This window comes from Phaenicophaeus curvirostris, chromosome 13 (genome assembly GCF_032191515.1).
Source record: "Phaenicophaeus curvirostris isolate KB17595 chromosome 13, BPBGC_Pcur_1.0, whole genome shotgun sequence".
Classification (NCBI taxonomy): Eukaryota; Metazoa; Chordata; class Aves; order Cuculiformes; family Cuculidae; genus Phaenicophaeus; species Phaenicophaeus curvirostris.
Window position 1 is genome coordinate 6569083 of NC_091404.1, and position 24526 is coordinate 6593608.

Consider the following 24526-nt stretch of genomic DNA (forward strand, 5'->3'; position numbering starts at 1 on the left):
CTGTAAAAATCTGAAATTCTCTATTTGCTCCAGTGTAGTACTGAGGGATGGAATCTAAGATAGTTTTCTACAGTGACTTTCAGAATTTTCAATAAATACTGCAGAAACTTGCCCTTTTATCAATTGTGTCCTCAGTTTTGTGGTTTGTGTTGGGTTTTTTGATCTCATAGATGAGACATTTTTAGCACAGCATCTTTTTTCATGTCCTTTATCAATGTTCATGCAGTTACATCCTCGGTTTTGAAGACAGTTCAATGTCTTCCTATGAACTAAATTTTGGGTCCAGGTTTTGAAGTTGCTAGAGAACGGTAGCAAATAAGTCCTGCATGACTCTTGATTGGCTTTGTCAAAGGGCAATTAGGATACTACCTTAGGCCATAAACTTTATTATCATTTCATACCAAACCAAAGATGAACAAGAAAATTCAAGGCATCACAATTGTCAATGAGATGTCTCTTAAAAATCATTTTGTTTAAAAGCATTTGACATCGTTTAAAATACATTTTTTGCAAGCTTGCCTCCTAGGAAGCACTTGGGAGCCTAAGTAAAATTTGAATGTTTATGTTTTAAAGCTCTTTTAATGCAAGAAATCTGTGTATAATTATCTCTAATTAGTCATCTCTTCCACTGAGATTTATACTAAGCATTTAGCTTTTCTCTTCCCTACATTAGCTGTATCCCAGACTTCTTTAACAACTAGGACTGTCTGACAAGCTGATCTCTAGATGAGATTTCAAACTCATCTGATTCTATTTTACCTGTTGCTTTAGGACATTTCTTAATGAGACCAGAGTTACTTTCATGTCTAATTAAGCTGAAGAGATTAAGATATTTAGGTCTTGTTTTCATATATTTTCCTAAGGGAAAAAGTAAATACACAACAACAGAGATCAGCAAAAATACAAGAAAGAAGAAAAGCAGCAGGAACATAGGGGAGTATTATGTAATAAAAGGGAACATGAAAAGGGAGAAGCAGGTCGGGCAGATGATCCTTCATAAAGTATGTTCACTTTCTACTGCCACAAAAAAATATTGCACTGCATTGTGAGTCAGAATTTCTCTCTAGCACAATAGTTATGTAACTTTTAGATGAACCTGAAGAGAAATATGGAAGCAGGGACTTCATGTCTTTATACGCTATATAAAAGACTCTTATTATGATTTCTTTCCTATGAAATAAAATTCTCTGTATGCTAGCCATGAGATTGATGAAACAATGGATCCAAAATGCTGTGTGAAACATGTCTTTGGGTTTTTTTATGTTCCTTATCTTCTTCACTGACAGCTTTCAATGCAATGAGAAGTATCATTATTATTTATCATTATATATTCAGGAAAGAAATTATCCCTGCTATTTGGAACTTTAATCTCTCTTCAAAAGCACTTTACCTTAGTTCCGATCTATTGGGCAAGATGATAGAGTCAAACCTCTTTTAACATGTATTCATATTCAGCAATAAACATTTTCATCGAATATTTTTCAACAATGGCTTTTAATGGTCATCTTTCTCAGTAAAAGGTTTCTTAAATCTTCTAGTTTAGATGCACTTCTCTGCAGTACCAAATGACTTTCCTCTAAGAGTAAGAAAACATTTAAACTGATCTTTTTCCATCTCCAGTTCTTTTCAATTACCCAAGAGTATATTTATTTATATACTTCACATGTTCATTTCACATGATTTTTCTTTTTTAATTCGTTGGTAAGAATTGAAAAAATATGGATGCTTTCATGGCTTTCTACCTTTTATTTCTTGATCTGGAATTCACTTTTATTCGGGTGTTGATGAGAAACTGGGAATACAAATGGTCCGTTTGGAAGGTTCTGGGCTTCAAATCAAAACAATGAAGAAAATATTTCTGTCAATGGAAATTGATTTTTTTTCAGTTTATGAAAAACAAAAACAAGAGTTTAATTTTAAACGATTCTTTTTTAATCTTAGTGTATATTATTTCTTATAATTAATTTAAGGAAAACGAAGTACCTAGTACACCAGCTACACATCAGTTACCATCACCCAAGTAAGGCTTCCTTGGGGAAATGGTGAATCAGTACTGGTGACAGGAGCATTAGCACCACCTTGTGTTCATGTGATAGGAAAGTAACTAACAACCCTCCCCAGCCATTAAAATTGTAATTCCTTTCTGTTCTCTCTACTGCGTGTTAACGAGGGAGCCATATCTGTGGGAAAAAGTGCGTATGATTTTGGCACCATATGTTCAGAATAATCGATCCATCCAGATAGTTGGGAAATGATCAGGAAACAAGTTTGCAGTTTTGGTCAATGTGCTAGGCAGCCTAACTATTGTCTGGTTTTTGGTAGGCATCCTGGAACAAGGCAGTTTAGAGGTGAATTTTGAAAGAAGAATTGGGAGTTATTTATAGGAGTTCTTTCTGAATGTGAAAGGGAACACTGTGAAAACTATGGTAGTTATTTCTTTGAAAATGTAAAAAGTGAGAAAAGGAGACGGGCATTGTGCAACGATGGAAAGCTGTGGAAAGAGTCAATATCATGTTTGTATTATTGTTTCATAGTCTGTAAACATAGCACTAGGCAGCACTGCTTTCCTCAGTCTTTTGCATGGTAGAAACTTTTTTGTAAGCAAATCTTTCCGGTACATTTTTTCACCAAGATGACTACCAAAATTCATCACTTTTCATCTTTCTCAAAAATGTCAACTTCTCTTTAGAAATTTACTTGGTTGTGGTTGTACAGTTCCTGAAAAAGTGATATCCCATCAGAAATTGCACTTACTTACATCTGTCTTTGCTCTACTACATAATGCAGAGTTTCTGGTAAAAAGTGTGTGGCAAAACCTGTTCTTGCCTGGAACTGCTAATCGAGGTAGTGCAATTTCATATACAGTTTTCTATACCTATGTGTATTTAGCCAACCTACATGAAATTCTGCTTTTCTCAGAGAGGGAAACAGAAGAGCAACTTTTCCCTACTTTCTGGACCTTGCTTTTGGTCCAGAAAGTAAAAACTTCTGACTGGTGTTTCTTACCTCACTTTCTCCTTCCTAATCTTTCACAAATTTGAATGCTCCCAGACTAAGAGCAAGACTGTGTCTGTGTGTCACTTTAGCAGAAAGTATCACTTTTCTGTGCAGTAGAAACATAACTAGCAAAATATATAATGACATAATACACTCATAACTATAAAAAATATTCTGATTCTCCTTTACAATTCAGTTTGTGTAATGGTCTGTGCCTTATCAAAGTGAATACTCGTTGGGTACAGCTAGACTTCTGTTGTTCTCTTTTGATCATGTTTTCCATCTACACATCACATGAACCTGCATCAGGCTGATGTAAGGTATAATTTTAAAATATAGCAACATTCCAAAATCACTGTGAACAACTCTAAATGAATAGTTTTGTCAAGTATAAATTACTAGATTTTAAAAATAATTTAATCTTCTGGGGTATGGCTGGGATCCCACATTCACAAACACAATCAGGAGTTCCTCAACAGTGTCCTTTTGGAGTTTGACAGTGCCTCAAATGTCCCTATAACTTTTTTGTGTGTTCAGCAAGGGGCAGGGCAATGTTATTAGTGCTGCTTAGTCCCTTCTGTAACTTCCTGGCAGTCAGCTGGAATCTCAGCGTCCTTCATGTCTGTGTAGTTTCCTACCAGCGTTAAGGGACATTTCACCCCCTTTTTGAAATAGTTTTCTCTTAGTCTGTTGAAAAGACCAAAACAAACAACTCAGCCCTTATATTTCAAACATTGTCAGAAACATAGTCAACGCTGGGATCTGGCTGATTTCCTGCCACTGTGTTTTGGAGCCTATTAACTGTGTGAAGGAGCAATTTCCATAAGCGGCCCCCCCAAACAACAAGAAGTTCAATTATTTAGGGAACTACCTTATCCTATCTTACAGTTGTCGAGGAAACAGTTTGGTAAACTAGGAATACTTCCTAAAATTTCAGTGACCTTTTTGAGAATTTAATCTGATTCAAAGAGAAGGATGCAAAAAGAGAAATTTTCAGCATCATTCTCAGAAGCACAGGCTGACAGAGCTCTGGCTAAGTGGGGTGATATCCCACCCCAGGTGAGTTGAAAAGATCCTACTCAGCAGTGAGCCCAGCAGCTGTGTCTCGGGTCTCAACAGAGACTGTTGCAATCCAGGCAGTGATCTCTATTCCCACAGGAGACATGAATACAATTCAAAACCAGTGCATCAGCATAACTGTTACCTGTTCAAGAAAAGACAATCACTCAGGAGGCTTTTCTGAACTTGGGCTAGCCAAAACGTGTCAAGTCCTTAGCAACAGTCCTGCATTGACTAGTATTGCAGCTGTGCACTAGAGATACCACCCTTTGCTACTCACAAAGAAAAGTATCACAGAGAACTGCAATACTGTATAAACTGCACGTGTTTTCATATAAGAAAATTCCATTTGGCGCAGCGTATCTGGCAACATTTTACCTGTCGCTTTCCTCTAAGCCAGGTTAATATAACTGGTTGAGAAACCTGAGGGCTAGAATTTTTTTTTGCTCAATGCACTTCTGGGATTTGGTACGTCTAAGTTTTTCATGCTTAAGGACTCTTGTTGCCAGTTATAAAAATCTTTGTTCCGATTCTTGCAAAAATCTGTATCTGTTCCTTCAACTAGGGTACTTCCTCTAAAAGAAATATACTCATTATCCAATGGTTCTTGCTTCAGAATCTCCTTCTAGTTCTGTTGGAGTATGAGTACAATACACCTGACATTTCACACCTTCCTATGTGACTTTCTCATGGACTAATACACAGTATCTGTATAGTACTCCAAGCAGACCTTTTTGGTTACACTGCTCCAAATTCAGTAGGGAACATCCCATGGGTATCTGAAACTACCACACGCAACAGATACCCACTTGATATCTGCTAAAAATTTTTCACTACTGACTTTATAAATTTAGGCTCACTTATCTCAGCAGTGGCACAAGATGCAAAGGTGGGATTGAATGTCACCTCTCCTGGTTATAATTTTATGTCTTCCCTTGATAAGTCTGCCATCCTTTTATGACTTCTATATGTTACTAACTACAATAGGCAATTCCAATTAGAATAGGCATTCTAATCAGAAGCATTAATAACTTTTGTTGTTGTTTTGAACTATTCCCATGCTGAACCTGCTGTATCTAATTTTTGTGTTAATAAAAAGCAAATGTTAAAGCTTATCCAGAGACAGAAGAAACCAAAATAACCATGTCTGTCGTGAAGGAAAATTTACTCTTTATTCTAGGCTTACAATATTTATGACTGATCTATGCTGCTGAAGAATTACTACACCTACCAGAACTACGTCACAGATATTTGAGACAAACTTTTGAAAGAGGACAGTTCTGACCTTGAGTAATTGAGTTTTAGATTCCATTCATAGTGAAGTTTGTATACTGGCTTCAAGCTTCATGAGAAATGGGTTTGGTTTGTTATTTCTGATCTTCCTAAGAACATAATATATAGCCAGTATTTCAAGACTTACTTTCTGCTGCATAGAATCCATTTAATCCAAGGAAGATAGCCTAGAGGACCCTGTATTTACCTCAGGATCCTTACAGCTGTACTTTCTTTAGGAAGAGGCAGATTTAGATTTCCAGAGTATTGTTGAAGAAAGGAGATTTCATTCTGAAGAATGAGACCAAGTTCCTTATCTTAAATTTGTATCTTTTGAAATCTATAGAAGTAAATAAATACCTGAGATCACGAAAGGAAGATAAAAAATCCGTACTCTGTCATTCACATACGCAGCAATTTTTATGCTAGGTTTGAAAACTTATCATATTTCTGGTTTCTTCTCTTTTTCATTTTGCCATCCTTTGTCTTCAAAGAGGCTGGCTTTGGACTTACTAAAATCTTACCACTTTTTTCAGAACTGGGCTGCAGCCTACATAAACTGTGGAGACACATCTCATATTTATAGAGATACTAAAATGCATGTTTTGGAAAAGGAGTTGTATTTCAGGCCAGTTCTTTCATCACTTTTGCCATGCTGTTTAGTGAGGAATTTTCTTCTTTCTTTTGCTCCCCACAAAGTGATTACATTGGCAGCAAATAATTTTGACTATCAGAGCCCTAAAAATGACAGAAAAGTTATATATGAGCAGCAGTATATTAAAATCACAGATGGCCTCAGCTAATTTATTCTTCTTTTATTTATGCACTGCAAGACATTATATGGACAAAACTGTAATTTCTCTTTATTTAAGAGCCAGTTCTTAAGATGTTTTCTTTTAGTTTCCTCAAGATGTGCTTTTTCCCCAAATATCAAAATAGCATAAACTAGCTGTCTAAATGAAAGATGACATGGAGCATGGTAGAAAAACTCTACTTCAGGTGGCGTATGCAGAACCTTGCAAAGAAATAGCAAGAATTGTGAATTACGCATTTATTTCCTGGTGTACGCCTGTTGCTCGAATGCACCAGCTAAATAATGTAAATAACTAAAGTGATTTTAAGGAATGGATAGATATATGTATGCATGGTAGATTATCCATGGAGTTGTCCAAGGCCAGGTTGGATGGAGCCTTGGGCAGCCTGGTCTAGTGGGAGGTGTCCCTGCCCGTGGCAGGAGGTTTGGAACTCGATGATCTTTAAGATCCCTTCCAACCCAAACTATTCTATGATTCTATGTCAGCTAAAGCTTGGATGGAGACAGACTGATGAGCTGCGTCCAGCCTGAGGCACACTTTTCCCAGTTCCTTGGATTCTTCACTGCAATAATTATTACAAAGAACTGCAGATGCAGATTTAGCTGCTACATTAAAGCTGGTAGTAATCACCTGTATGCCTTTTACACATCCCCTTGAGTATATACAGCATACAAATGGTGCGGTTACAGAGAACATCACCAGGAGATGAAGTTCCCCACTCCAGGACCCGGGATTGGTAACACAGGTGGCCACAGGAGTTCCCCACCTCAACAGGCTCAGCTCGTGAAAGCAAAGCGGTTGAAGCACCGTCTATAAATCAACAGCGCTCTCCCAAGCCTTGACTTCACTGTCAATCTTTCTTCCTCGGCAAAGTAAATTATCAAAGGGGGCTACTCTGCGTTCTTCCCACTCGCCGGTGCCTCTCCCTCGCCCCTCCCTCTCCGGCGCAGGTGAAGCTGCCGTCCAGGGGCGCATCCAGCCGGGGCAGCTGTTCTCACCCGCCTCGGCTCCCCGGCTGCTTCTCTGACTGCCGAGAGCCTCCCCGCTTCGAGGGCTCCGTCCCATCCCAGTGCCAGCTCTGCTCGGGGAGCATCCCTGCTCTCCCTGTGCTCCATCCCACCCCCGTGCCACCCCTGCTCGGGGAGCATCCCTGCTCTGCCTGTGCTCCATCCCATCCTGGTGCCATTCCTGCTCTCCCGGTGCTCCATCCCATCCCGGTACCAGCCCTGCTCGGAGAGCATCCCTGCCCTCCCTGTGCTCCATCCCCTCCCGGTGCCATCCCTGCCCTCCCTGTGCTCCATCCCATCCCTGTGCTCCATCCCCTCCCGGTGCCATCCCTGCCCTCCCTCCGCTCCAACCCGCTCGGTGCGGGGCGGCTGCGGGCGCGGTGCTGGCCGGTAAGGCGCCTGCGCAGCTCTCCCGGGCATGCTCATTAACAGCGAAGGAGCCGAAAAAGGGGAAAAAAAAAAAAAAAAAAGAAAAGGGAAAAAAAAAAAATCCCACCCCAAAACCCACCCACCCTGCGAGCGGCGGCGCCGCTGACTCTGGAGCCGCCGGAGAGCAGCGGCAGCAGCAGCGGCGGCGCGGGGCGCGCTGCCTTTTGGCTTCTCGCCGGTAGCTGCGGGTCAGAAGCGGCTGCGGGAGCCGGCGCTGCCCCCGGCGGGGCGGGGAGCCGCCCGGCGCCGGCGATGGGGATTTATATTCGCCGGGAGCGGGCGCCGCGCCGAGGGGCGGTGGGGGCAGCCGCCGGCGGGGCTCAGCCGGGGCGCTGCTGAAACTTCGGACGGCGGCCGCGCTCGGTAAGTTTGATGGGGAGGCGGCAGCGGGGCCGCCCGCGCCCCAACTTCGCCTCGCGGGGCAGCCAGGGGGTGCCCTGCCCCGCGGGTCGCTCTTGGAAAGGCTTCGGGGATGATGCTGGGTGCTCTCGGAGGGGTTTGTGTGGATGCTGTTCGGTGCTCTCGGTGAGGTTTGCGTGGATGCTGCCGGGTGCTCTTGGAGAGGGTTTTGTGGATGCCTCTAGGTGCTCTCAGAGGGAGGGTTGTGGATGTCTCTGGGTGCTCTCCGAGAGGATTTTGTGGATATCTCTAGGATGCTCTCAGAGGGGCTTTGTGCGTGTCTCTGGGTGCTCTTGGAGGGGGTTTTTGTGCGCGTCTCTGGGTGCTCTTGGAGAGGGTTTTTGTGCGTGTCTCTAGGTGCTTTTGCAGAGGGTTTTTGTGCGTGTCTCTGGGTACTCTCGGAGCGGTTTTGTGCGTGTGTCTGGGTGCTCTTGGAGAGGTTTTTTTGCGTGTCTCTGGGTGCTTTTGGAGAGGATTTTGTGTGTGCCTCTGGGTGCTCTCGGGGGGGCTTTTGTAGGTGCCTCTAGGTGCTCTCGGGGGGGGGGGGTGGGGGAAGTTGTGTGGATGCCCCTGGGTGCTCTCGGAGGAGCTTTCGTGGGTGCCTCTGGGTGCTCTCGGAGAGGCTTTTGTGGGTGCCCCTAGGTGCTGTCGGAGCTGGTTCCGTGTGTGCGTGCGGGTGCTGCCAGGGGGTGCCCCTAGGTGCTCTCGGGGGGGCTCGGCGGGTGCCGCGGGGTCGGCGCTGCGGGCGGGGAGCGGCCTTTGCGGGGCGGCGGGAGCTCGCGGGGCTGAGCTCCGGCGCTCCTCACGCCTATAGGGGGTCTCCTTCGCCCGCGGTTGAGAGGAGGACGCGGGGTGGGCTCGGGGCCGGGGCGGAGCGGGGAAGGGCGGTGCGGGAGCGCCCACCTGGAGGAGCCGCATCCCCGGGGAGCGGGCGGGGGCCGCGGGCTGAGCTCTGCCACCGGCGCTCACACGGACGTGTAGGATGCCCTCCTGCTGCTGTCTGGGGGAGCCGGTCATCTCCAGCGCTGGGCAAGGTCTGCGAATAATCGTTGCTGCTGCTTTCGACTGTTTCTTTCCCCTAAATGCCTCGCAGCTGGCGCTTTAGGCTTGTTGGGGAAGGCTCCGAGCGGCTCTCGGGGCGGCTGTGGAGCGGAGAGGGGTCTCTGCTTCCCGAGTGCCAGTTGCGTGATTTACTGTGTTCAATATCAACACATTTGTGGGGTTTGCGTGCTCTAATTCTCAAATCGAAGGCAAGAACTTCTCCCGCCTCCCCTCCGCTCTTTGGCTTAAATATATGCCGCTTTTTCAGACTGTATAATAACTGCCTAGGTGATGGTCTCTCATTGATTATGTTCGCGCTACGCAAAGGTTGTAGATACCCATCTTGATCGTGCTGATGCTTCTCTGATAATTAACGAGTCGCATACACTGTAGGATGGATATCGATACCACTGGCCGTGTGGTGGGGCGAGCATCTCAAACATCCCCTCTGCCTCCAAATGTTTTTGCAGCAACAAACCACCACTCCTCCTAGTGCCTGTGTTTTGGCTCTTGATTATGATGCCTAACGTAGAGCGATTTGATATTTGAGGTACGGAATTCCTGGTGTTGTAGAGAACAGTCTGTGTGTGTGTCATAAATAGCAAGATACGCTGTAGTAGGGAAAGAGTCGTCAGTCAGAAGGTGAAACGCAGCCAAATAGTTTCCCTTCTTTGCTGTCCGTAGTTTCTTTTCAAAGCTTATTTTATGCATGACTTGTAATACTATGGGCTAATTTCAGGATGCTTTTCCTCTGGTGAAATATAGGGTTGTTAATAAACTAATTCTTGTTTTCCTGACAGATAGCATATCTTGATAATACAACACCATCACAACTTGTTAATGTATCTTAAGGTAATTGCGTGGTTTAAGGGTTTTGGCTTCTTTAAAGAGCTCAAATCTTTTAACAGCTTGGGGATTTAGGAACCTTTGTGGATGTTGCCTTTTTTTTTATTACATGACAATTTTGGTTCAAGGAATTATTAGAAATTTTCTGAATAATATATTCTCAGTAGGTTTTGTTCTATGAATGTCTGAACTGAAACAAAAATGTTTCATATACATAAGTAAACATCTTTTCTATTAAAAAAAGTGCCTTCCATTTGCCAAAGTTAAAATATTTAAATGACAATTCTAATTCAAAACCCAGAAAATTCTTATTAAAAGCAAGTCTTAGAAATGTGGGAATGCAAATTACTGCTTTTAACACTTCAAGTAGTCAAACGTGGAAGTAAAGGAACATATTGTATTGATAGCTTCTGTATAAAAAAGTCATTGAAATGTATTCAGAGTTCTATAAAAGCAGTGTTGTGAGAAAAGATGAAGCAAAAGAAATCTATTATTACTCGTTTCATGTGACATCATCATTTAAAATGATAGGTTTTAAAACTGAAGAAATTACATGGTGGGCCTGTAGTCACGTGTATCTGGAGATAATGCAACACTTTTGCCCTGCACTAATGGCTTAGCAATAGGTAAGCGTATACTTTCTTCTTTTCAATGAGGCAGGAAATTCTGAGGATTGGCACTGATGTTAATTGGAGCAGGCGGGACATTATCTCAGTGTGATTCATGAGGTCTAAATGGTCTGAATTTAATGTTTGAATGATCTTAATCTGAAAAACGCAAGAAGAATAATGGCATTTAATTTATCATTATTTCAGGGCTTTGATTATGGAAAAACAGTCCTCTCCATTTGGTTAGGAATATTTTTTGTTCCCGTACTGTGGACTGGGAGAACACTGTGCCCTTTCTTTGCTTCAGTCGCAGTGACTGGTGGTATCTCAGCGACTAGTGGGACTAGAGTTTAAAATGTTCTAGAGATCAAATATTAAATTGGTGATGGCGCCGTGTCTGAAATTTAGGAGTCCCTGATTTCTTCTCTGCTACTTACTGATCTAGATTTCTCTGTTGATTATGTTTCCAGGTTTCATCACAACTGAGTTAGTTATAGGTGTTACTGTCAAGTCAATCAGAGTTGATTGCACTGGCTACCTCTTGCTAATATGTCATGGTCTTGGTGTCTTAAACAGAGTCTCAGAGATCTTAAGAACAGGATATTTTATGACTATCCTTTATGACCTATAGAAATGCATACCTATACGTTAAAACCATGATTATAGGTAGGTTTTCCTAATGAGAACCTGTCTTTTCTAAAACATCGTTCAGTAAAATATTGAGGAGCCCCAAAGCCTCAGCTGTAAAAACTGTACTAAAGAGCCACTGGGCTAATCTACGTTGAGAAAACAAGTCAATTTCTTCCTTGCTGTATTTACTGTTTTTACAAAATATTTATGGTCTGAAAACTGATGAAAAAATACTTAAGCTACTACTTCGGGGTTTTAAAACTGTTTCTCTACTATGAATTTAAACTTCAGTATATTGAGTATGTTACTGAAAATAAATATTCCTTCTTTGTTTTCACTGTGTTGGAATGAACTTTTCAATCTGAATTTCTCTGCTTAAAAGAACAAAAAATCATATATATTAGATATTAATCTCCTCGACTGAAGCTACTGTGTGAGGCTATTGATATTGTTTTCTGCTTTCCAGTACAGAATTCTCATTTCTGAGATTTTAAAAAACAAGAAGCGTAAGATTGGAAGGAAGAGGTGACTTCTAGTTAAATGTGTTGTCTATAAGTATATTGAAATTAAAATGACTCTACTGAATTGGGTTTAGCATTGGCTTCTTGCTTCGGAAGCTTTCACTCAGAAGTGCTTATTTTCTGTAGCCTTAATGAGCAATTACTGCACTCTTCCAGTTCAGAGCCTCTTTTAAGTAGACAGCACTGTAATTCCAAATTATAGGTGTACATTTTTGGTTTGCCTGTAGGCTGTCAGGATTTTTGGTGTTTTGGCTTGTTTGTTTTCCTGAATGCAGACAGATGTCTGCTAAGGGTTATGAGGAGTCCATAAACTCCTTTTTTTGTTTGTTTGTTTTGTTTTTTCAGAAATGACATTGAGGTTTTTAGCTGTAAAGTTCTGCTTCTATCTAGTGTGTGTGTGTATTAGATGTACATCTCTTTCTAACCATATGGATTTCTATTTTAAATAACTGACAACATTTTGACATGTTTTTAAGAATTCATATTTCCATTATTGAAATGCTGGAGTTTAGGTCTGAAAAAGGTTGTAAGCAAGTAGTCCCTTCTGTGACTCTGTTTTGGGATTGTAGTTAGATTTAGAATGCTGTTTTGGATGACATTTTCATGCAGTTGCTCTGGCATCATTTTCTACTCTAAGGTATAATAGGTTTATGTGTCATTTTGTTCATACGAAGGTTCATAAACTGCTATCTGATGCTGGGGTTGCAGAGGAGTGTGTTTTGTATCAAAGCAGCTTTTAAAGAAAGGTCTACTAAAAGAGAAGTCTCTTGGAACTTAAGTCATTGTTAATGAGATACTGACTGCAGTTTGTGTTGGAGTGTATTTGCCTGATCTGCCAAAGAGTTTTGTGTTGGGTCATAGTAACTACAGAAACTTAGTGAGAACACCGTAATTTAGGAGTAAAGATTTTTAGTTGGTATATAAGAATGAGACCTCCTTGACTTTGCTTTGAGCAGTATACCAGTGACTTGACTGCTCCTTTCAAGGGCACTGTAAGTAAATAATACCGTTGTTTTACTTTTTCTTTTGATAAAGTTTTTGTTAATCCAGTTGAGGAACCTTGAGATGGGGACCTTAGCAAATTCCAGCCATTTCCATGGTAATGGGTGGTAGACTGTGCTCGGTAAAGGATCCAAACCTAGGCGATGGTCAACCGTCTTCTACTGTGTTTCCTCTTACCAGTGTTCTGATCCTATGGGAACTGGTTCCAAAAGGTGGTAGCAGCCAGTGGCAGAGTGGGGAATGTAATGAGGCTTTCACGTACTGTTGGAGGACTTTATTGCTCCATTTTGCAGAGTAGGAAAGATTCATGGAGGTTGCGTTGCTTATCTGAAACAACACAGATAGCTTCATTTTCAAGTAAGTAAGTAAACTGCTTTTCTTATAGCACATGCTTTTGTTCTAAAAGGCGCTTTCTTCTTCAGCTACTGTGATGTGTGATATAATTTTTCTGATATAGCTACAAGGCCCATTTTGTTTCTGAGTTCATTTCTTAGACAAGACATTCGCCAACTACTGGACCAGGGAGGTGTCACTGGGAAAGAAAATAATGCAAAAGAAGCATTGCTCGTTGCTGGCTTCCTGATGATCTGGATAAAAGCCTTCTTGCTTGTTCCTATAAGCCATCCTCAGCAGGAATATCTATTACTCCTCATATACAAGTTTCCTCTTTCAAATTCTGTCATACACACATGTACCACTCACCACAGTGCCTTTCCTACCTCTGAAGACCATACTGTTTTCCTATAGACAGGTACTTCTGGTGCCCTTTTATCATCAAATTATTTCTTGCTCCAAACTACTGCTGTGTTTTTCTGATTTTGTTCTCTGCCCCATTCACCGGTCTTTCCTGTTTCTTTTTAGATTTCTCTTACTACCACTTTTGCACTGCTCTTCAGCTCATCCTATTCACGACATTTGAGAACCATGTCTAAAGGTCTCACTGTTTCATAGCTACCTGATGTGCTTTATAAACCATAACAACTAAATACCCCTCACTTTTTCTGTATCCAGGTTGTAGATGCATCTATGAGCAGACTTTGATTTTTTTTTTGTTTTCCTCAGTTTCTTGCCCAGCTTTTTCCTCAGAGTTCCCAGATCATCCGAAATTTTGTCTGCTTTTCTGCAAAGCTTTTTATCATCATGTCAAGCCCTTCTGTTTCGTGAAGTCCAGCAAATTGAAATCCCCACAGTTCTACTTTCAGCTGCTTTTTCACAACTTTGGTCTTACCCACCACTAGCCTCCCCTACAGTCTCTCCCCGAGGTAAGCCTTTCTCCACCATCTCTTTCCTCCTTGTCTTTATCTAGATCTGAATATCATAGAATCACAGAATGGTTTGGGTTGGAAGACACCTTACAGGTCATCTAGTTCCTACCGCTCTGCCATGGGTAGGGATACCTCACACTGGATCAGGCTGCCCAAGGTCCATCCAACCTGGCCTTGAACACTTCAAGGGAGGGAGTGTCTGCAACTTCCTTGGGCAACCTGTTCCAGTACCTCACCACGCTCATCATGAATAATTTCTTCCTAATATCTAGTCTAAATCTTCCCCCCTCCAATTTAAAGCCATTCCTCCTCATCCTGTCACTACATGTGCTTGTAAAAAGTCCTGCCCCAGCTTTCTTGTAGCCCCCTTCAGGTACTGGAACACCGCTATAAGGTCTCCCTGGAGCCTTCTGTTCTCCAGGCTGAACAACCCAAACTCTCTTCACCTGTCCTCATAGCAGAGGTGCTCTAGCCCTATGATCATCTTTGTAGCCCTCCTCTGGACCCATTCCAACAGTTCCATATCCTTCTTATGTTGAGGATTCCAGAACTGGACACAATACCCAGGTGCAATGTAGCAGAGTAGAGGGGCATAATCGCCTCCCTCGCCCTGCTCGCCGCGCTTCTTTGGATGCAGCCCAGGACACGGTTGGTTTCTGGGCTGTGAGCACACATTGCTGATTCATGTCGAGCTTCTCATCAACCAGCACCCCCACATCCTTCTCCACAGGGCTGCTCTCAATCCTGTCATCCCCCATCCTGTATTGGAACCCCAGATTGCCCTGACCCAGGTGTAGGACCTTGCACTTGGCCTTGTTGAACCTCAGGAGGTTCACACAAGCCCACTTCTTCAGCTTGCCTAGGTCCCTCTGGGTGACAAAATGGGAAGGAGTTGCCACCCTTGTTGCATTTTTTTGTTAGGGAAGGGCCACATACCAGGTTCTCCAACATTAGGTTAGTGTTGAGTTGAGAACTATCTGGCTTTGTGAACCTTAGTCTCTATTTGCCTTTCCCTCTTCTTTGGTACCACGGCTGCCACAAGCAATTCTATTCCACCCCTAAAAAATACATTTCTTTCTCTTTGATGCAGAGCCCGTGCTGTGCCCTCAACCAGTAAAATAACATTTAAATGTGTATCTTAATGTATTTTTGTTGTTTAAGTTTGTATTATTAAGTGCACCCTCGTCATTGTATTATTAAATGCGTATAAGTGGCAAAGATCTGGTTGTAGGCGTAGTGACTGGTATTGCTTCTTTTTCTTTTTTCTCCTTGTAATATAGGTAGGCAGTAAGTTACAGAAGAAAAACCTTGCAGTCAAGAGTGTGTGCCTGGATCTCTCCTAGACTAGGAAATGATGGATTTTACAGCATGTAGGCTTGTTACTTTTGCCAGCAAAGATCGTCCTGTTCTTTGTACAGAATAGAATTTTGGTTATGGAATTTTTGAAGTTAATAGGTGGGAACTGTCTTGGTTACAACGTATTTATAAAACTTATTCTGTGTGGTTTTGCAAAAGATGTCTTTTGCGTTTGTGCAAATGATTTGGTGTCTGCAAATGGTGGCGTTCCTTATCTGTGCGTTTTCATGCCTGTTTGTTAGAACTTGAGAGCTAACTTCTATTGCAATATAATTATAACATTGTAATAGTTGGATGTTTACAAGCCCATTAGCTGTGCTGTGGATTTCTGTGAATTCCATACATTTCAGTAAGTTAAACTCACCATGGAGTACATGTCTTTAAGAGTAAAATAATAAATCTTGGTAGTAAGCAACTGGTTTGATTATTAAAAAATCAGAAGATGCGGCATGTGAAGATGAGTGGGGGACCTTTACCTTTACCACTGTCTGTTGTTTGAACCAGTAGTGGTTTGAGAATTAATGTTTTGGTGGTGCTTATTAAATAAAGTAATAATTGAGAGGAGATGGGCCAGTTTCTCATAAGTGTAAGTAGCTGTAGTTCTACTGACGTGGCATATGCCACTATACTTCTGCCTATGTGGAAATTTGCTACTACTTCATTAGCGAAGTCATTCTAAGTGGTTCAGCAGAGGATTTGTTCCTGTTTTGCTCGCCTATTTAACTCTTTGATCAGGGGGTGAAAGCGAAGGAGTAAGACGTCTTTCACCTGAACTTCTGTAAACAAAGATGGGTAGCTATCATTTCTATGATGTGATGCACAATTTTGTTCCGTAACTAAAGCTGATTCTTATCTCTGCAGACCTACTGGAGGGAAGAGTTAACTCAAACATATTCAACCATAATTTAATTGTTCAACCTTTCAGTGTTTCATTAACACATTTTGTTTAAAGCTGTTGTCTTTAGCAATGTTAGGTTAAATTGTCTGCTTAGATTAAGAGACTCTTAAGTCTATAAAGCACAATAATTTTACTTATGGTCAGCAGCTTTAGCAATCACCATAAAATATACCAATTGTTTTAATTTCAACAGACTAAGTTGTCAGTTGATAAGTAGTCAATAGTAAGAAGAAATTGCATTTTAATGTCACTCATATTCGGTTCATAACGGTTTTGTAGTTGATTACAAGTTGCAAAATTGAATTTTGGAATCACAAAGCGCATACGAGCTGCATTGAACTGCTTGGAGCAATTCATACTAAGCTTACTAGAGCAGCAGCCACAGACCATGAGAGATTGGTTTATATGTTGATGTTACCACTCCCAAATGCAAACCTGTAATGTGCATAAGAGATTACCATAAATTACTGTACTGCTATTTTGAGACTTTATTTAGATAATTTAACAAGGTCAGTACTGTTAGCAATTGAGTTATGTTGTTTTTTTTCCTTTGGAATTAGTTTTTTTTTTTTAGTGGTGAGCTTGGAAGCTTCAGGCTGTTTTGGTTTTATGGTTGGGGTTTTTTAATAAAAATAAGTGGTAGAAATCAAATAAGACATGCATTTAACTCGGGGTCTGAGAAGTAACTGTTCAGTCGATATGGTAAAACAAATGAAAGATGCCCCTTTTTCCTTTTTCTTTTTCATTTTGCTTATTTTTTTCTGTCCTTTGTTACTGATGTCTTCTCTATGAATGCAATAGATGAAATCTTTAAAGACTTTATCAGGAGAGACAGGTGGATTTGATACCCTCTGTCTTATGCTGTCTCTTTATCTTAGAACGAGGAATAGAACAAAACCAGGAATGACTTGAACTTTCTTTCATGAGTGAATTAAGAAGAAATTGGGACTAAGGAACACTACATTGGGTGATCTCTCACACAGGTGACAATCCTCCATGAACTTCTCCAATGTGACCCCTTCCCTCAGGTTCACATTCTTCACAAACTGCTCCAATGTAGATTCCTTCCACAACGTGCAGTCCCTCAGGAACAGATTGCTCCAGTGTGAGTCCCCATGGGGCCACAAGTCCTGCCAGCAAGCCTGCTCTGGTGTGAGGTCTTCTCTCCATGGTTCCACTGGGTCTGTCAGGAGCCCACTCCAGTGTGGGCTTCCTATGGGGTCACAGCCTCCTTTGGACACATCGACCTGCTCTGGTATGGGTCCTCCATGGACTGTAGGGGAATGTCTGCTCTACTGTGGACCTCCATGGGCTGCAGCAGCACAGCCTGCCTCACCCTTGTCTTTCCTGTGAGCTGCAGGAGAATCTCTGCACCTGGAGCACCTCCTCACCTTCATCCTTCAAAGACCTTGGTGTCTGCAGGGTTGTTTCTCTCACATACTCTCTCTCTTCAGCTGCAAAATGTGCAGGCTTTCCCCCTTCTAAAATAGATTATCCCAGAGGCACTACCACCATCGCTGATCAGCTTGGCCTTTACCAGCAGCTGGTCCATCTTGGAGTCAGCTGGCATCGACTCTGTTGGATATGGGAGAAACTTCTCGCAGAAGCCAGCCCTTTAGCCCTTCACGGTGGGCTGGCTGACTAGCTTCCTATACAGTTAGCTGTTGGGATCCTCCTGTCACTTCTGAAATACAGATAGGTTCTGCCTCAATAGAGCTTGATGTCGCTAGGGTGCTCACTAGAGCCTTACACTGTTGCAATTCTGACATACCAGGCCTTTGAATCCACACAATCCAATATATGTGGTTGTTCCTCTCCACCCCTGACTAGAAGCAGGGCCCCTCTAATCCCGGTCATAGCATTCATTACTTGTAAATATGAGGTAGAAATCCCTTCAAGAGGATCAGATGCAAGATCAACCCTTCTTTGCCTGGGAAGCAGCCCATTGCAAACAGGAGTTGCCTTTTTCCTGGAAGAATCCCTTTTTGTGGTTGTTTTTCCTTGCAACTCGCATATTCATACCTGTGAGTTTTACATGAGTTTTCCATCCCACTTTCTCATGTCCTTTCCGTGGCAATGCAGGTAAAACTACAGGGTGCCTTGTGGTGTGTCTCTTGAGCAGAGGGATGCTTACTTGCAGTAGCAGGTCCATATAGTTAGGAAGTAGGATCTATCCTCTTAGGGTTGCCAGACCTCCTAGGACAGTTTCTCCACACCCTCCTCTTTGAGTTGCTGGACTTTCCAGGACAGCTTTTTTGAACATGTTTTTGGATTCTTCAGTCTTTCCACAGTGGAAGTACAGGCCTGTAGAGAAGAACAGCTTTCTCTCACATCGCTGGAGTTGGCGAGCCAGTTCATTCACTACTTGTCCCTCACCTTCTTTCCAAGACACTACTGCCAGTGAGTTGGCGTACAACGATGGTGCCTCTGTAGGGACTTCTGCCACATGGGTTGTGCATGTTGGACTTCATATGGATCTTTGGGTAACTGCTCGTTATCTGGATCATTATAAATCATCTCCAGCATGGCTAATTCCCTCAGATACTGGATGCCTTCTGGTGAAAATTGCCTCTTTCCTTGCCAAAACCAGGAAATGAATCCTTCCCCAACCAGAACCAGGACACTACGCAACCCCAATACATAATATATGTGTTTTATTCTTAGTACAAGATGTATTTACTGCCTTTATATGTACATACATGAGCTGTTACCACAGCTAATGTGTGGTAACCCACGTGTGGTAATCTAATGGAACTGTAGCAGGCTATATTGCTTGTAAATCAACATAATGACAGTTACCTTCAAGTAAACATTTCTAAGTTTCTCAGGAACCTAACTAACTGAAGGCAATCATTGAAGACTTAGGAAATGGATACATTATAATCCTAAAATACTTTAAAATTACTTAGTTATTGCTGTGAAACTGTTGATCATAATAGTAAAGAAAAAGGAAAAAAGACAGTGCTTCTATATGTGATACCATTTATTTTTGCTGAGCAATTGGATTAAGTGAGTTTTGTTTGATTTTTTAAGTCTACTTTTTTATTTTGAAATAATACCCTTGAAATAATAAACAAGTGAAAACAGCCCGTTTTCTTGAGACCAAACAGACCTCAGTGTAGTTTTGCTTACTCTCTGAAGGCCCAGTCCTGATCCCACTGATTTGAGTTACAGGATTTTTTGCCTTTGAAATTAGTGAAAATACAAATAAGTCAGACTGTAGTTTAGCAAAGATTGGTGTAAGCAAGTTTACATATTGTAATCACTGTTCTGTTTAGCTTTTTCACTGTTTCAAAGTGGTAAATGCATGAAATACTGTAATCCTTTTCACCCATTTATGCAGCTTAGGAATGTCTGTAATTGCTGTCTAACTTCTGAAAAGCTGTGTCTTTTTTATTGTTTAGTGGTTTCTGTTTGTTTTAAGGTAGTTGCTTGAAAGCCCTCCTCCATTTTAAATTTTGGTATAATATAATGTGGAAATCTGTGTATAAATTATAGCTGCAGTTAGCAATATGTAATGCAGTAATGTCATTAGTATTTATATGTGACAGGAGAGGTAATTTAGGTGTTTTTTTCTCTTTTTTTTTTTTTTTGCATAGCTTGTAGGTGTTACCTGTTCCCTTAATTCACTATATTAAATGCCATTGTTTTTACCTTAATGTGCCTTTAATATATTTTAAAACTTGTTTGAGCAACCAAAAAAGCACCAGAAATGTAACTTCAGTGGAAATTGAAATAGTAATATCAGCAATACGGGGTTAATTGAATGTCAGGAAAAAATACCATCCAGAGGATGAAAATGCTAACCTCTTTATTTATGACTTCTACATTGAGAGTAATTTCAGGGTATTTTAAAAGCTGAAATGAGTCTTAAAATGCTGGGGACATTCATCCTAAAAATGCAGTTTGTAACTTAACTGTCGATGTTACATTTGAACAGAAAATGTAAAGCATTTTTTTAAATTTTCTTGAATAGCAGTGACACAAGGCATAAAAATTAATCTTCATTAAAAGTCCCTAAGGGGAAGAAAAGACAGATGACTGTGAAGAGCATTCTGGTATGCAAGAAGGTAGCACATTTCTTATCTTCCTATTGCTGAGTAGTCTTTATTTATTCCCATGACATAAGTTTTTATGCCCCTTATTTTCTTGAGCCAAGGATGTTTCAATATTCCTGTGCTTTTCCACAGAACAGGCACATTAGTTGAGTGCTGTTGTTTCCAATCTAGCTGGATTCTGATTGTGTATCAGCATGTAATCAGTATTTTCAAAGTTCCTCTATTAAAGCTCAAGTTAGACTGTAAAGAAGGAAGCTATTTTCCTTCCATGCTGCCAGGAACAGTTCACTTATCAATAGCACTAAAGCTTCGTCTGTTCTGTGGCTTAGTCTTGAAGCTTTTATATTGAACTGAAGTCAGAAATTAATGTGATGGTTAGATTCATCGGATGGGATTTATTTTGGAGAACGGGCATGCAGAAGACTTAAATGTTCTCTGTTCTGAATGTGGAACTTATTTACACTTTGGATTTCTTGAGTTTGATTGATTGGCTGTTGAACGGAGCAGCTTCTGGAGTCCCATTACATATTAGCCATGTAACCCTTTTTGCTTTCAGAATTATAACTGTATCAAGAAAGGCCAGATGTATGGAAATTGAGCGATACTGATAGTCAACTTGTATATACACACACATGCTGTTACACTAAATTTAGACCATCTGCTCAAACTAATAAAAATAATAAAAGTCCAAGAAATTAAATAAAAAGTGAATTTATATCCTAATTGTCAGAAGAGGAATTGTAGAAAGTAGATGTCTGTTGCCGATTAAAAAAATTGTCTTAAGTTTTCAGTGTCCAGAACTTTTCACAGACCTATGAGCGTATTGTGTGTTATCATCATGCGTTACTACGATGCCATAAATCACCAAGCCAAAAAGGAACAGGGCACTTTAAGTCTTAGTGCTTCTAGTCCCATTCTTAATGAGTAATTGTTGACATTTCAGTAAACATTATCATCTTGGATGCTAAATGTATGTTAAATTCTCAAGTTTAAAAGAAATTACTCAAGGTCAAATGCAGAAGTAATACAAGAGAAATTTGTATTGCCCCCTTCTCTTCAGATGTGCTTTTGGTGTGGACCTATTCTTAAAAAAACACGCAAAAGCTGTGAGCACATGTTTGCCAGCTTTTATTTCATCATAGCAATTGCTCCCAGTGTGCAAAGTATTTACAGGATGAGCAAATATCTGAGGAAAATGACCAAGAAAACAGATGTGTTAGTCAGCTGGAGATGTCTAGCACCTTTATTAGAGCTTAAAAGTTTTGAAACATTTCTGTGTAACTAACATGGCATTAATGTGTTACAGTGACAAGGTGATAGTGTTATGAAGTACAGTCAGTTCTAGTACCATGTGATGGTGGGCTTCATATCAGAATGTGAGAAGCAGAAGAAAATCAAACCCGTGACTCTTCACATTTTGGCAATGTTTTTACCTTATTGATTGGAAATGCAGAGTGAAGAAGTCACACGTTTCAGGTTAGCAGATCTTTTTCTTTGCTCATCATCTGGCTGATCAATGGCCTGATTTAGAAATAATAAAAAACGTTGCTGGCATCTGTTTGGAATAGATTGCTTAAATAGTGTGCATTCAGCCTTTTTGTTTTGCTTTGCCTTTTTAACAGTGGGGATTACCGCACACCTAAGGGATAAGCATAGAGCTGTAGATTAAATTACAAATGCAGTGTAAGTGCATCTAAGTATTCTGCAAGCATAAGCACCATGTCAGTTAAAAATATAGTATTAATAGAATATTAAGGATCTGGCCTGTATTCCTAAATAAGTTATTGAGCAACCAACCTTTTGTTAGAAGGGGCAGGGTTATGGTCCTAGGATACCTTAGTAGTTGTCCGGTTTTCTGAATAAAACTGAATATTACATTATCAAGTTTTTTGTTTGTTTGTTTCTAAATTGCATTCTATGTCTGCACTTTTCTACATGTAAAAATTAAGATGATACTTTTCTGGAGGAGTTTAAAATCAAGGCAAAATGCCTAAGACCCATTATCTACTTCTAAAATTTAACCGAAATGGTCTTCATCCTCAAAATGAAAACCTCAGCCTCTTGCTACAGTGCTCCAGATAGCCTGTAGCTGGCAGATACACACTGTCGGTTTCCTGATGTCACTTGATAGAAAAGTGCTTTTGGCAGATCTGAACAATTCCAAATTTGCCTTGACTGATGTAATCAAACACTGAACTTCTTGTTTAAATATTTGTAGTGACATGTACATGCTCTTCCACTGGCTCTGAACTTGTGTTACATTACAGTGTGATCCTCTATAATTAACTTTTTGTGTATTTTCTGTTTACGTAAAATCTCATGGGAAGAGTCACAGCAACAGGGTCAGCAAAACCCACAATTTGACAGCTTTTCTAGAACTGACATGGAATTGTCATATTTATTGATAAAGCCACTGTGAAGCGCTCCAGCTTGAAGCTGTGCTTGTCTGTTCTCTTCTTTAGATGATTTCACTTTGTCTTTGATTTTCCACTTCCACTTAGATGTCACTAATTCTTGTAGCTTTTAAACAGCTTTTTCATTCTGAGCAATGCTAGGAACTTGAGGATAAAAGGGGAAGTGGAGGATTTGGAATTTTTTTTCTGTTGTTCACTGGAACATCATTAGCGTATGTTTACGTGTGTGTGCGTAAGTGGGTTTTTAAAAATAACTCCTAATAACTTCAGATTTGGGGTGTAGTCTGGAAAGTATTTCCAATTTTCCACCAGAAAGGAAAGCACTTTCCATGGGGTGAAAAGAAAGGCCATTGGTGGCTCACCTGCATGCTCTGTGGTTCTGGCTGTCTTCTGTAGAGCTTGAGATTTCCTCAGTCTGTTTTTGTTGACTCCTGTTAGACTGCAAACTATAAATATATTTTAGACACCTTTTCTGTTCTAACCGTGACCACTGAGATTGCTGTGGTTTCTAAGGGGAAACTTTGTTTTGGTGTGTGCAGGGTTTTTGTTTGTTTTAAATTAACTGTGATGTGCTCTGCAGATTTCTCATGAAGATCATGAGGGAGGTGAAGGAAGACAGCAAATCAGTTACCAGCTTCCCAAAGCATTATTATTTGGAACATGAGTTCATGACTAAATTATAGTAGTCCACAGAAAAAATATATTAATGGGAATCTTATGAATGATCAAGTTTGAAATAAATTAGAAGTGGAAATGAGGGATTTTTCAAATAGAGCCACACTCCAGTAAATCTTTTTTATCTACTGCAAACTAATGCCCATAAACAACATAAATAATCATTTCCTACACTGAGCATGAGTGAGATCAATTTAAGGCTGACATGCCCAGATTTTCAGACAGCTCATTGTAATTAAGAGACAAATTTCAAAGTTGTTCTCTTGATTTTTCTCTGATGCCTTGCCCGGGGGGGTCAGAAATTTGTTCTTGATGCCTGCTGTCTGCAGACACTAGAACGCTTAAATAGCTCTGTGCCTATTAATAGAAGTTGGTTGTTTGCATTTGTGCAAAATTCCCCCCCAAAGCTGATTTAATGTTTCAACGCAAAATAGCTGTGGGATTACCAGACTGTTAATAGATGAGAAGACAACTATATGTACCATGAAGGTGATTATGATCACAGGAAACTTCTATCAAAGTTGCTTTAGGACATAATTGTATAATATGAAAACTTTTAAAAGGTTATTTCCTTAAACTGTTAAAAAAGCTTGTCTTCTGTTATGGTTTCAGCTCTTAGGGACAAAAACTTAAGTATGGTATCGGCTTTGTCTGCAGAAAATACAGGAGCTGTTCTCCTAATCGTTATCCTGGGAGCTGAACATCCTGTTACATTTGAGTAAAAATGCATGGTTCGTTACTGATGGGAAAACAGAACTGTCTTTATCATAGTGATTCAAATAGAGCTCTCTGTTAAACAGTACTTATTAAAAACTATGACCATTTAAAGGAATTGCTATTTTAGCTCTCTTAAATGTTTTTATGCTTCTCTTTACTCTGGATGAGATTTTTATATTAAAAAAGAAAGGCAGGAAAGGACCCTGTTTCAGAAACATTGTTTCTGGGGAAGTGTATAGCTAGAATTGAGCAGTAGATGAGCTGTATAGGTCTGAGGGATTACCATAACAGAATTAGTCGAAATAAAGATTCGTTATTTCCAGCTTGCTGAAATAACTCATCTGTTTTGGGGAATATGCAGATAGTACTCCCTGAAGTGCAGTTTGTTGTGTCCAGTTTCTGAGCGTTCCTAGATCATTTCCAAATTCACTTTTACCCTTCTCGTGAACATAGTTAACTGGGGAAATAAACTAGCAGTATTTTATCTGCCTCTGCTACTTGGTCTTAGATGTCTGTG

The 24526-nt window shown here is 40.6% G+C and overlaps 1 protein-coding gene across 5 annotated transcripts in view; it reads left to right on the top strand.

Annotated features, from left to right (window-relative positions):
- Window positions 1-24526, top strand: part of TENM1 (teneurin transmembrane protein 1) — a 662362-nt gene that overhangs the window by 337207 nt on the left and 300629 nt on the right. Inside the window, exon 1 of one of the 5 annotated variants that reach the window (XM_069868107.1) lies at window positions 7848-7942. The exons of the other annotated variants lie outside the window; for them this stretch is intronic. The gene's annotated coding sequence lies outside the window, so the exon portion shown is untranslated. Of the gene's footprint in view, window positions 1-7847; window positions 7943-24526 lie in introns of those variants that run through there. 5 annotated transcript variants of the gene reach the window in all.